The following is a 12,253-nucleotide window of genomic DNA, read 5'->3' as shown; positions in this document are numbered from 1 at the left end:
GCATTTGTTTTGCATTTTTTATGCATTTTTTAATATATTTTTTAGTTGTTTTTTAAATTACAATTCATATGATATAACTTTTTAATTGCCATGGGTTTCTCAGCATTTTGCATCTTTAGTAGCAGGACAAATAGTGTACTTTTGATGTGTACAAATAAAACCTAAATAACTAAAAAACAGTGATATTAAAGAGTTGATCCGAAATACAAATTAATTTTCATCCAAATCCCTTTCTATTTAGCGCCATAATCTAAACTATTTCCTGATATACTTGAAATAAAAATTCCTTAGACTTCCCTAACTACCCAATCTGCTTTTCTTTTTTTTTTCTACTTCCTTTTTGATTACGGTTCGTTTGAGAGTACCAGCAGTGCATGCTAGGATACTCAAGCAAAGCATAATCAGGGGACGTTATTGGTCTCTTCTTACAAGATAGAACAGAGAGAAACCCAGTGAGCCCTCTCTACCGCATATAGGGGGGATAGAACTTCTTTCTCAAACTTTTTCGGCAGTCAGGATTTGATCAATTATGTAGGCTTGGGGCCCTCTGAATTTTCAGGAAATCTCACAATCTTGATATTATTGCGGCGTATCCTATTTTCTAGGATCTCTAGTATTTTACTAGCCTGGTGAGGCCATCGTCCAAGGTGGAGACTCAGAGCAGTGGCAGCTGTAGGAGACTTAACCAGAAGCTCTGGCAAATGTGTGCATGTTTACAGAAACTGCTGAACTACCAAGTTGAGCACATGTGTCAAGCATGGTACGGCTGTGAGCTTTAAAAGCTTCACAGCCACCAGCTATGGCCATCATCATACACGACCATGTTTGGTTGGAAGTTCAGTAGCAAAACCACAGATCTGTCTGGTCTGTTATTCCTTTAAGTAATTCCGCACAGTGTGTGGTTTGTCTTCAAGACAAATTAGAGTCAGCAGAGCCTGTTGCCACTTTGCTGAAGCAGTGCTGCAGAGCTTCCAGCTTCTGGCTGATGTGGATGATGTGCTCTGAGATAGCCCATTGGAGGTGGAAGATGAGGAGGAGAAGGAGTGGGGTGCAGGAGCTGATGTATAAGGTGGAGTACACCCTGATAGAAGTAGGGCCAGCAATCCTTGGGGTCAGTAACAAATGCAACATTTTAGGGTGTGACTTGGCCCGAGCCTCCACAATGTTCATCCAGTGTGCCATCAGGGAAATGGAGCATCCATGGCCAAAAGCGCTTGTCCACGTGGCGGACGCTATGTGGATATTGTCAGTAAGTGCGTTGGTAAGGGCACAGGTGATGTTCCTGGACACGTGCTGGCACAATACGGGGACACCACAATGGGAGAAAAAATGGCTGGGGATCGAGTACCGAGGGACAGCTGCTGCCATGAGTCGGCGGAAATCCTCCATGACTACCAGTCTGAGTGACAACATTTCCACAGCAAGCTTCCTGGAAATGTACCCTTTAAGCATTTGGGCCAGTGGGTAGGTAGCTGGGAACTTTCTATTTTATTCCAAGGCCTGGGGAAGGGACAGCTGAATGCTGGGCTTGGACAATGATTTTGAAGTGTCTGATGATGGTAAGTCAGAACGTGCAAGGACAACTGCAGGGAAGGAGGCATCTGCACCACTGTTTTGGACAGGTGATTGGAAAGCACTTAGCACAGGGAAAGAGGCAGTGGTGTCATCTGATTTCACCAATCATGAACCCAGGCGTTTGGCCCACCGAGTCGGGTGCTTAGATGACATGTGCCTTATCATGCTGGTGGTGGTTAGATTCTTAATGGTAAGGCCCCTGCTGATCTTTGCATGGCACAGGTTGCAAATGGGCATTTTGTTTGTCTCAGAACTCTCTTTAAAAAATTCCCAGACTGGGGAACAACTAACTATTTCATGGAGAAATTTAGGAGCTTCGGTGCTCTGTGGAACAGTTAACCGTCTTCTCACTCTGGTCATTCCACTGACTCTTCCTGTCTGTTTCGGTTCTGCCGATCTCTCCCTCTCAGCACTGCTGGCCTTGCTCAGCATGCCAGCTTCCCATGTTGGGTCGGTGACTTCGTCATCCACCATTTAACCTTCCTCCACCGCACCCTGGTCCTCCTGACTTCGTGACTTAACAAAAACCAGACTTAGTGGCAACTGTGTCTCATCATCATCTTCCTCCTTATCCCAAATTTGCCATTCCCCACCATCATGTTCTTGCTGCAGTAAGGTTTGTGTGTCACTAAACAGCATGCTCTCCTGTCCCTCTTGAAGCATGCAGGTTGAGAGGCCACAATCAAGAAATTATGCTGTAAAGAGCTCCTTGGAGTGTCCCAGTGTGGGATCACTAGTCTCCTGGGACTCAATATGGTGGCAGGAAGGAGGATCAGGGCATGGATTAAGTGATCCAGACTTTAGGCTCGTGACACTAGATCATGTGGAAGACTGGGTTGTAATGTCAAGCCTGCTGGAAACATGATCTGCTATCCAACCGACCACATGTTCACACTGCTCTGGTTTAAGAAGGGGTGTACAGTGTAAGTGGGACAGCAACCTATGTTACATGGATTGGAGTGTTTCTTGTGCTCCAGCAACAGGCATTGTCACACTTGCCCCACGTCCTCGTCATATGCATGCACCATCATCAACACTTTCAGTTCCCTATCCATTAACGCATGCCTTATGCATTTTGTAATTGCTAGGTCTCTTGAAACCAAGTTTATTTTTAATGAAAGAAAAAAAACTAATCACCTGCAGCAATCAAAGTGATTTTTGTGACTTTACTCCACCTTTATGTAACAGAAAGAAAGCTAAAGTGTATGGATGACAATCAAATTCAATCCAGAAAAATACTTCACTGCTTTTTTTCACTCTTAGAAATCACAGAAATGTTCACAGACCACGTAACACTGTATGTCTGAGAAAGCCTACTAAATTTTTAAAATCTTTTGTTCACTTTTAGAGATCACAGAAACATTCACAAAGTAACACTGTATATCTAAGAAATGGAAATCTACAATTTTTTGTAAAAGCTTTATAGCAGTTTTACAAAACACAGAAATGTTCACAGACTAAGTAACACTGTATATCTGAAAAATGGAAGTCTAACATTTTTTAAAAGTTTTTTAGCAGTTTTAGAGATCACAGAAATTTACTTCACACTATGGAATAGTGTATGGCTGAGAAATGTAGCCCAGGAAGTTGTTTCAATGATTTTGGGGTGTGTTATATACCACAAAAAAGGATCACAAAACACGTAATACTTGATGGATGAAAATATATTCAATTTTTTCAGCCCCTACAAAGAAAACTGCAGCTGGGGAAAAAAGTATTTAGTCAGCCACCAATTGTACAAGTTCTCCAACTTAAAAAGATGAAATAGGCCTGTAATTGACATCATAGGTAGACCACAACTATTAGGCTGCCGTCACACTAGCTGTCATGTCGGACACTGTTCAGACCAGGTCGTTCGACAGACAGCGGTAATTCCGCTTTTGACCACTATTTGCTCATTGGCGTCGGCTAGATTTTATCTAGCTGTTCCGGGGTTAATTTACCTGATCCTCGGATTGGAAGCTGGGCCATGCCCATTGCCTTTAAATAGCTCTCCTGATCATTGGGTGTCGCCGATTATAGCTTCTGTCTTGTGCGTTGTTATCTCGGTCTGGAGTGGAGAGCTGGTGGAGATTCGTTGCTGGTGGTGTATTTTCCTTTGTCTAATTTACTCCTTCCTATATTTGTATTTATTTTGCCCTGCACATTTATAGTGTATTCCTGAGTGACTGCAGCGTGGTGTATATTTTCTTTTATCCTTGTCTGTGCTAACTGTGGGTATTGGTGAATTACCTCTTCACTGGGTGGTGGGCAGAGGTTTTCAGCCTAGGGTTGAAACAGGAGACAGGGCGAGGGTCGAGGCCTGGACATGCACACCATCAGTGTAAACTCCAGGTAGAGGGTCAGTCAGGATTTCCCTAGTCTGAGGGAAATTGCAGGGGCCCGGGTTATTAGCTCTCACTCACCTAGTCTCCCCGTGACATTATAATCGGCCCAACAAAAAAAAAAAAAGGGGTTTCTTTTTTTTGTGTGTTTGTCATGGATCCCATGACTTCCATAACCCGCCAGTTGGAGGCGCTGTCCCTACAGGTCACTGAGTTGAGGGGGGCAGTACAGCAACAGGGACTAGTAGTATCTAATGTGCAAGCTGGAGCGACAAGAAGAGTTGCTGAGCCTAAATTTCCTTTGCCTGAAAAATTTGTTGGGGAACGCAGTAAGTTTGTTTCTTTTCGTGAAGCTTGCAAACTATATTTCTGTATGCGCTCGATCTCCTCAGGTAATGAGGCTCAGCGTGTGGGCCTGGTGTTGTCATTGTTAAGCGGGGATCCCCAAGCATGGGCGTTTTCTTTGCCATCTGATTCTGCTGCATTTGACTCTGTGGAGAGTTTTTTTTCCTCTCTTGGGAAAATCTACGATGAACCTGACAGAATGGCTCTAGCAGAATCTAAGATACGCACTATTCGCCAGGGGGAGCGAGTTGCAGAGGATTACTGTTCTGAATTTCGTCGCTGGGCGATCGATACACAATGGAATGATCCAGCATTGCAGAGTCAGTTTATACATGGGATTTCTGGAAGGGTTAAAAAGCCCTTCTGATGTACGAGACTCCTACTTCTATAGATTCCGCTATGAGTCTGGTTGTCCGCATTGATCGCCATTTGCGTCAGGGGGAGCATGAGACACCGCCTATGGGAGAGGGTTTAGGTTCACGTGAGGTTGCTGCAGGTGAGCCCACGGAGCCTATGCAAATCGCAGGGGTGTCACATGTGAAGCATCGAGTCCCTGAGCTCAGGAAGCAGGGAGCCTGTTTTTACTGTGGTAAAACTGGTCATTTTATTAACATCTGTCCTCTGCTGTCTAAGAAAAATGCAACGGCGGAAAACTTCTCAGCTCAGAGGGTGTGGAGGAGACCAATCTGAGCTTATGTATATCCTCCATGGTGGTTTCTCAATGCATGCACCCTGCTAAGGTTTTTATCGCTGGCAGTGAGCTGCCAATTACTGTGTTTGTGGATAGTGGTTCAGCCACAAATCTCATTGATGAGGAGTTTGCGCGCACAGCAGGTTTTAGGATGGAAAAACTGTCTCATCCTATCCGCTTGGTCACCATCAATGCTGCTCCTCTCTCTCAGGGGGAGATTACTGAATTTGTGGCTGAGGTGAAACTCCACATTGGAGTTCTACATTCCGAGCGGGTTACATGTAAGGTGCTCAGGAATCTTCCTGCTCAGGCGGTTTTGGGTTTTCCTTGGTTGTCTATGCACAACCCGGTAATTGACTGGATAACTCAGGACATAATTCAGTGGAGCGAGTTCTGCCAGGAGAATTGCCTGGCCACATGTGTGGCTGCGGTGACTTCAAGCGTTCCGGAGTCACTTCTGGATTTTGTGGATGTGTTCTCTGAGAAGGGTTGTTCAGAGTTGCCGCCACATCGTCCCTATGACTGTTCTATCAGGTTTAAACTAGGGGCCAAATTGCCTAAAGCAAGGATGTTTAACATCTCCGGTCCGGAGAGACAAGCGTTAAAAGATTACATTGCTGAAAGCTTGAGCAAAGGGCACATCAGGCCGTCATCCTCGCCGGTGGCAGCAGGGTTCTTCTTCGTGAAGAAGAAAGATGGCGGATTACGCCCGTGTTTGGATTTCAGGGAGTTGAACCAGATTACGGTTCGTGATCCATACCCTATGCCACTGATACCAGATTTGTTCAACCAGGTGGCAGGTGCTAAGTGGTTTACCAAGCTTGACCTCAGGGGGGCGTACAACCTCATAAGAGTCCGTCAAGGTGATGAGTGGAAGACGGCTTTTAATACCCCTGAGGGTCATTTTGAAAATTTGGTGATGCCATTTGGGTTGACTAACGCACCTGCAGTGTTCCAACATTTCATCAATGATGTGTTCTCGCATGTTTTGGGGAAATTCGTTATCGTGTACCTAGATGACATTCTCATATATTCTTGCGACCGTGATGCTCATTTAGATCATGTCAGGCAGGTGTTACAGCTTCTCAGAGAGAATAAGCTGTATGCTAAACTTGAGAAATGTGTATTTTCTGTTCAAGAGTTGCCTTTCTTGGGTTATATTGTGTCTGCTTCTGGTTTTAAAATGGACGCCGCTAAGGTGCAAGCGGTGCTGCATTGGGAACATCCTGATAACCTGAAAGCACTTCAGCGGTTCCTTGGGTTTTCTAACTACTATAGGAAATTTATCAAGGATTTTTCCAACATTGCTAAACCGCTAACTGACATGACTAAAAAGGGTACCAATTTCTCCGTTTAGCCTGAGGCTGCTGTGCGCGCATTTGAATTTCTTAAGAACAGTTTTGTTTCAGCCCCCATTCTTGTGCAGCCAGACGTATCAAAACCCTTTGTTGTGGAAGTTGATGCGTCTGAGGTTGGTGTGGGGGCAGTACTATCTCAAGGCTCATCTTTGAGTGGTTTGCGTCCGTGCGCCTATTTCTCCAAGAAACTGTCGTCCGCCGAACGTAACTACGATATCGGCAACAGGGAGTTGTTGGCAATTAAGTTGGCCTTTGAGTAATGGCGACACTTCTTGGAGGGGTCGGTACATCAGGTAACTGTTATTACCGATCATAAGAATCTGCTGTATTTGGAGTCAGCCAAGCGTCTGTCCCCCAGGCAGGCTCGCTGGGCATTGTTTTTCACGCGGTTCAATTTTGTTGTCACTTATAGACCGGGGTCTAAAAACACTAAGGCGGATGCCCTGTCCAGGTGTTTTCCGGGGGGAGAACCTCGGGAGGATCCAGTACCCATCCTCCAAAAGGGTGTTGTGGTTTTTGCTCTCACTACCGAGGTTGAGGCTGAGATTGCCGAGGCTCAGGAGGAGGTACCATCTGAGCTTCCCATCAACAAATCTTTTGTACCGCTTCATCTCCGCTTAAAGGTTTTGGCGGAGCATCATGATGCTGTCCTGGCTGGCCACCCAGGGGTTAGAGGTACCTTGGAGTTGGTGTCACGTCGGTTTTGGTGGCCCAAGATCCGACAGGACGTGGTCTCATACGTGTCTGCTTGTACCACGTGCGCTAGGGCTAAGACGCCCCGCTCCCATCCTGTTGGCACACTACTTCCTCTCGAGGTACCTAGTAAGCCGTGGACGGAAATCTCCATGGATTTCATCACTGATTTGCCCTCATCAGCTGGGAACACGGTCATCTTGGTGATTGTTGATCGGTTTTCTAAAATGTCGCACTTTGTGTCTTCGCCTTCGTTGCCTAACGCTAAGACTCTGGCTCAGGTATTTGTGCAGGAGGTGGTCAGACTTCATGGGGTTCCGTCTGACATCTTGTCTGATAGGGGGTCTCAGTTTGTGGCAAAATTTTGGAAAGCATTTTGCTCACGGCTGGGGATCAAGTTGTCTCATTCTTCGGCGTTTTATCCTCAGTCAAATGGTCAGACAGAGCGTATGAACCAAAATTTGGAACAGTACCTACGCTGCTTTGTCTCTGATAACCAGGAGTGGTCTACCTTTCTTCCTTTGGCTGAGTTTGCCATCAATAATCACCGCCAGGAGTCATCTGGGGAGTCTCCGTTTTTTTGTGTTTACGGGCTACATCCTCAATTTTGTACTTTGAGTCAGAGGGGCTCTTCCGGCGTTCCGGAGGAGGACCAGTTAGGAGCACAATTGTCATCAGTCTGGAGGAGAGTTAAACAGCGCCTGTTGAGTGTGGGTGCTAGGTACAAACGTGTGGCTGACAGTAGGCGTGTGCCAGGTCCGGACCTGAGTGTGGATGACTGGGTGTGGTTATCCACAAAAAACATAAGACTCAAAATACCGTCCCTTAAATTGGGTCCACGGTTTATTGGTCCATTTAGGGTCACCGCCGTCATTAACCCAGTAGCGTACCGATTGGAGCTCCCTACGGTGTATAAGATACACAACGTGTTCCACAGGTCTCTTCTAAAGAAAGTGGTGGGTTCTGTGGACATGGCGCCTATGCCACCTCCAGTCTTGGTGAATGGTAATTTGGAGTTTGAAGTCTCCAAGGTGGTTGACTCTCGGACATTCATGCGGATCGGCTGGTCAGGTTTTTTCATCGTCGCCATCCAGACAAGCCGGGTCCTATAAGCCATGAGGGCCCTGGGGTCCCTCGTAGAAGGCGGGGTACTGTCATGTCGGACGCTGTTCAGACCAGGTCGTTCGACAGACAGCGGTAATTCCGCTTTTGACCACTATTTGCTCATTGGCGTCGGCTAGATTTTATCTAGCTGTTCCGGGGTTAATTTACCTGATCCTCGGATTGGAAGCTGGGCCATGCCCATTGCCTTTAAATAGCTCTCCTGATCATTGGGTGTCGCCGATTATAGCTTCTGTCTTGTGCGTTGTTATCTCGGTCTGGAGTGGAGAGCTGGTTGTTGGAGATTCGTTGCTGGTGGTGTATTTTCCTTTGTCTAATTTACTCCTTCCTATATTTGTATTTATTTTGCCCTGCACATTTATAGTGTATTCCTGAGTGACTGCGGCGTGGTGTATATTTTCCTTTATCCTTGTCTGTGCTAACTGTGGGTATTGGTGAATTACTTCACTGGGTGGTGGGCGGAGGTTTTCAGCCTAGGGTTGAAACAGGAGACAGGGTGAGGGTCGAGGCCTGGACATGCACACCATCAGTGTAAACTCCAGGTAGAGGGTCAGTCAGGATTTCCCTAGTCTGAGGGAAATTGCAGGGGCCCGGGTTATTAGCTCTCACTCACCTAGTCTCCCCGTGACACTAGCAGTATTTGGTCAGTATTTTACATCAGCATTTGTAAGCCAAAACCAGGAGTGGAACAATTAGAGGAAAAGTATAATAGAAACATATGCACCACTTCTGTATTTATCACCCACTCCTGGCTTTGGCTTACAAATACTGATGTAAAATACTGACCAAATACTGCTAGTGTGATGGCAGCCTTAGAGTTAAAATGAGAAAACAAATCCAGAAAATCACCTTGTGTTATTTGGCAAGATTTATTTAGCAAAATATGGTGGAAAATAAGTATTTGGTCACATAAAAACATGAAAAATGTCTGTCTCTCTTAGACCTGTAGCTTCTTCTTTGAGAGACTCCTCTGTCCTCCACTCACTACCTGTAGTAATGGCATCTGTTTGAATTTGCTATCAGTATAAAAGACACCTGTCCACAACCTCAAACAGTCACACAGGGGACCTAGTGAATGACCTGCATAGAGCTGGGACCACCGTAACAAAGGCTACCATCAGCAACACATTACGCTGCCAGGGACTCAGATCCTGCAGTGCCAGATGTGTCCCCCTGCTTAAGCCTGTACATGGCCTGTACCGGGCCCGTCAGAGGTTTGCTAGAGAGTATTTGGATTATCCAGAAGAGTATTGGGAGAATGTCATATGGTTTGATGAAGCCAAATTAGATCTGTTTGGTAGAAACAAAACTCGTCATGTTTCAAGGAGACAGAATGCTGAGTTGCATCCAAAGAACACCATACCTACTGTGAAGCATGGGGGTGGCAACATCATGCTTTTGGGCTGTTTCTCTGCAAAGGGACCAGGACAACTAATCCATGTACATGAAAGAATGAATGGGGAGATGTATCATGAGATTTTGAGTGTAAACCTCCTTCCATCAGCAAGGGCATTGAAGATGAAATGTGGATAGGTCTTTCAGCATGATAATGATCCCAAGCACACCGCCAGGGCAATGAAGGAATTGTTTCGTAAGAAGCATATGAAGGTCCTGGAGAGGCCTAGCCAGTCTCCAGATCTCAACCCCATAGAAAACCTTTGGAGTTGAAAGTCCGTGTTGCCCAGCAACAGGCTCAAAATATCACTGCTCTAGAGGAGATCTGCATGGAGGAATGGGCCAACATACCACCAACAGTGTGTGCCAACCTTGTGAAGACTTACAGAAAACATTTGACCACTGTCATTGCCAACAAACGATATATAACAAAATATTTAGATGAACTTTTGTAAATGACCAAATACTTATTTTCCACCATAATTTGCAAAATAAATCTTGCCAAATCAGACAAGGTGATTTTCTGGATTTGTTTTCTCATTTTGACTGTCATAGTTGTGGTCTACCTATGATGTCAATTACAGGCCTCTCTCATCTTTTTAAGTGGGAGAACTTGCACAATTGGTGGCTGACTAAATACTTTTTTCCCCACTAGAAAATGGACTGTGCAGGTCTAATCCCAGTCTACAAGCTGGATTCTATCAGTCTTCATGCTCCTGCAACTCTCGCTCCCTCCCTAGGTTAAATGTAGATTGTATGTGCTGCAAACAATTAGTCCTTAGAAGGGCTGTTAATATGATGGCTTAGCTTCAGCAGCAGTATCAACACTACTATAACTGCCCTTCACCTCGCCAAACAGACCTACTTCACCACTCTGATCTCCTCACTATCCAACAACCCCAAGAAACTTTTTGACACTTTTCGCTCCTTCCTCAGGCCGAAAGCACAAGCCCCTATCACAGACATTTATGCTGATGACCTGGTCTCCCACTTTATAGAGAAAATAGATAATATCTGTCAGGAAATCTGCTCCCAGACACCAAGTGTATTGACTCCCATCCCTCCCTGCATCTCGCCTTGCTCACTCTCCACATTCGATCCCATCACAGAAGAAGAAGTCTCCAAGCTGCTCTCTTCTTCTCGTCCAACTACATGCACCACCGACCCCAATCCCTCATATCTCCTCCAGTCTCTCTCTCCAGTCATCACAACTCTCCTAACTACTGTATATACTTGAGTATAAGCCAAGAATTCAGCCCATTTTATTAGGCTGAAATTGCCCCTCTCGGCTTATACTCAAGTCATTCCCAGGGGTCGGCAGGGGAGGGGGAGCAGCAGCTGTCTAATCATACTTACCTGCTCCTGGTGCGGTCCCTGCACATCCCTGGTTCTCCCGGCACTGACAGCTTCTTCCAGCGTTGAGTGGTCACATGGTACCACTCATTACAGTAATGAATATGGACCCGACTCCACTCCCATAGGGGTGGAGCTGCATATTCATTACTGTAATGAGGGGTACCATGTGACCGCTCAACACAGGAAGAAGCTGCCGGCACCGGGAGAACCAGGGATGTGCAGGGACCGCGCCAGAAGCAGGTGAGTATAACGGGGGCATTGCGTGATATTCACTTGTCCGCGTTCCACTGCTCCATCTTCCTCTGCAGTGACGCTCAGGTCAGAGGGCACGATGACGTGTTAGTGTGCGCGCCGCCCTCTGTCTGAACGTCAGTGTAGAGGAAGACGGAGCGGCGCCCAGCGGTGGACTAGAGCAAGTGCCGGGGGCCTGAGCGACGAGAGGTGAGTATGTGATTTTTTTAATCGCATCAATAGCATATGGGGCAAATGTGTCTATGGAGCATCTTATGGGGCCATAATCAGCATTTGTGGAGCATTATATGGAGCAAATGTCTGTATGGAGCATTTTATGGGGCCATAATCAGCATTTGTGCAGCATTATATGGGGCAAATGTCTGTATGGAGCATTTTATAGGGCCATAATCAGAATTTGTGCAGCATTATATGGGGCAAATATCTGTATGGAGCATCTTATGGGGCCATAATCAGCATTTGTGCAGCAATGTATTGGGCAAATGTCTGTATGGAGCATCTTATGGGGCCATAATCAGCATTTGTGCAGCATTGTATGGGGCAAATGTCTGTATGGAACATCTTATGGGGCCATAATCAGCATTTGTGCAGCATTATATGGGGCATATTTTGTATGGAGCATCTTATGGGGCCCATTATGAACTGTATGGAGCATTATATGGGGCTCCTGATTCAATATGGATATTCAAAAACACTTAACCTACTGATGTCTCAATCAATTTTACTTTTATTGGTGCCTATTTTAATTTTTGACATTTACCGGTAGCTGCTGCATTTTCCACCCTAGGCTTATACTCGAGTCATTAAGTTTTCCCAGTTTTTTTGTGGCAAAATTAGGGGTCTCGGCTTATACTCATGTCGGCTTATTCTTGAGTGTATATGGTACAGTCTTTAATCTCTCCCTCTCCTTAGGCATTTTCCCATCCTCCTTCAAACACTCTATCATTATTCCATTACTAAAGAAACACACCCTCGACACATCCTGCACAAATAACTACAGACCGGTCTCCAATCTTCCCTTCATCTCTAAACTCTTGGAGCGCCTGATATACACCCACCTTACCCGTTACCTCTCCACTCACTCCCTCCTAGACCCTTCACAGTCCGGTTTCTGCCCCCTACATTCGACAGAAACTGCACTC

The sequence above is a fragment of the Ranitomeya variabilis genome, chromosome 3 (genome assembly GCF_051348905.1).
Source record: "Ranitomeya variabilis isolate aRanVar5 chromosome 3, aRanVar5.hap1, whole genome shotgun sequence".
NCBI lineage: Eukaryota > Metazoa > Chordata > Amphibia > Anura > Dendrobatidae > Ranitomeya > Ranitomeya variabilis.
This window is presented reverse-complemented; position numbering follows the sequence as displayed.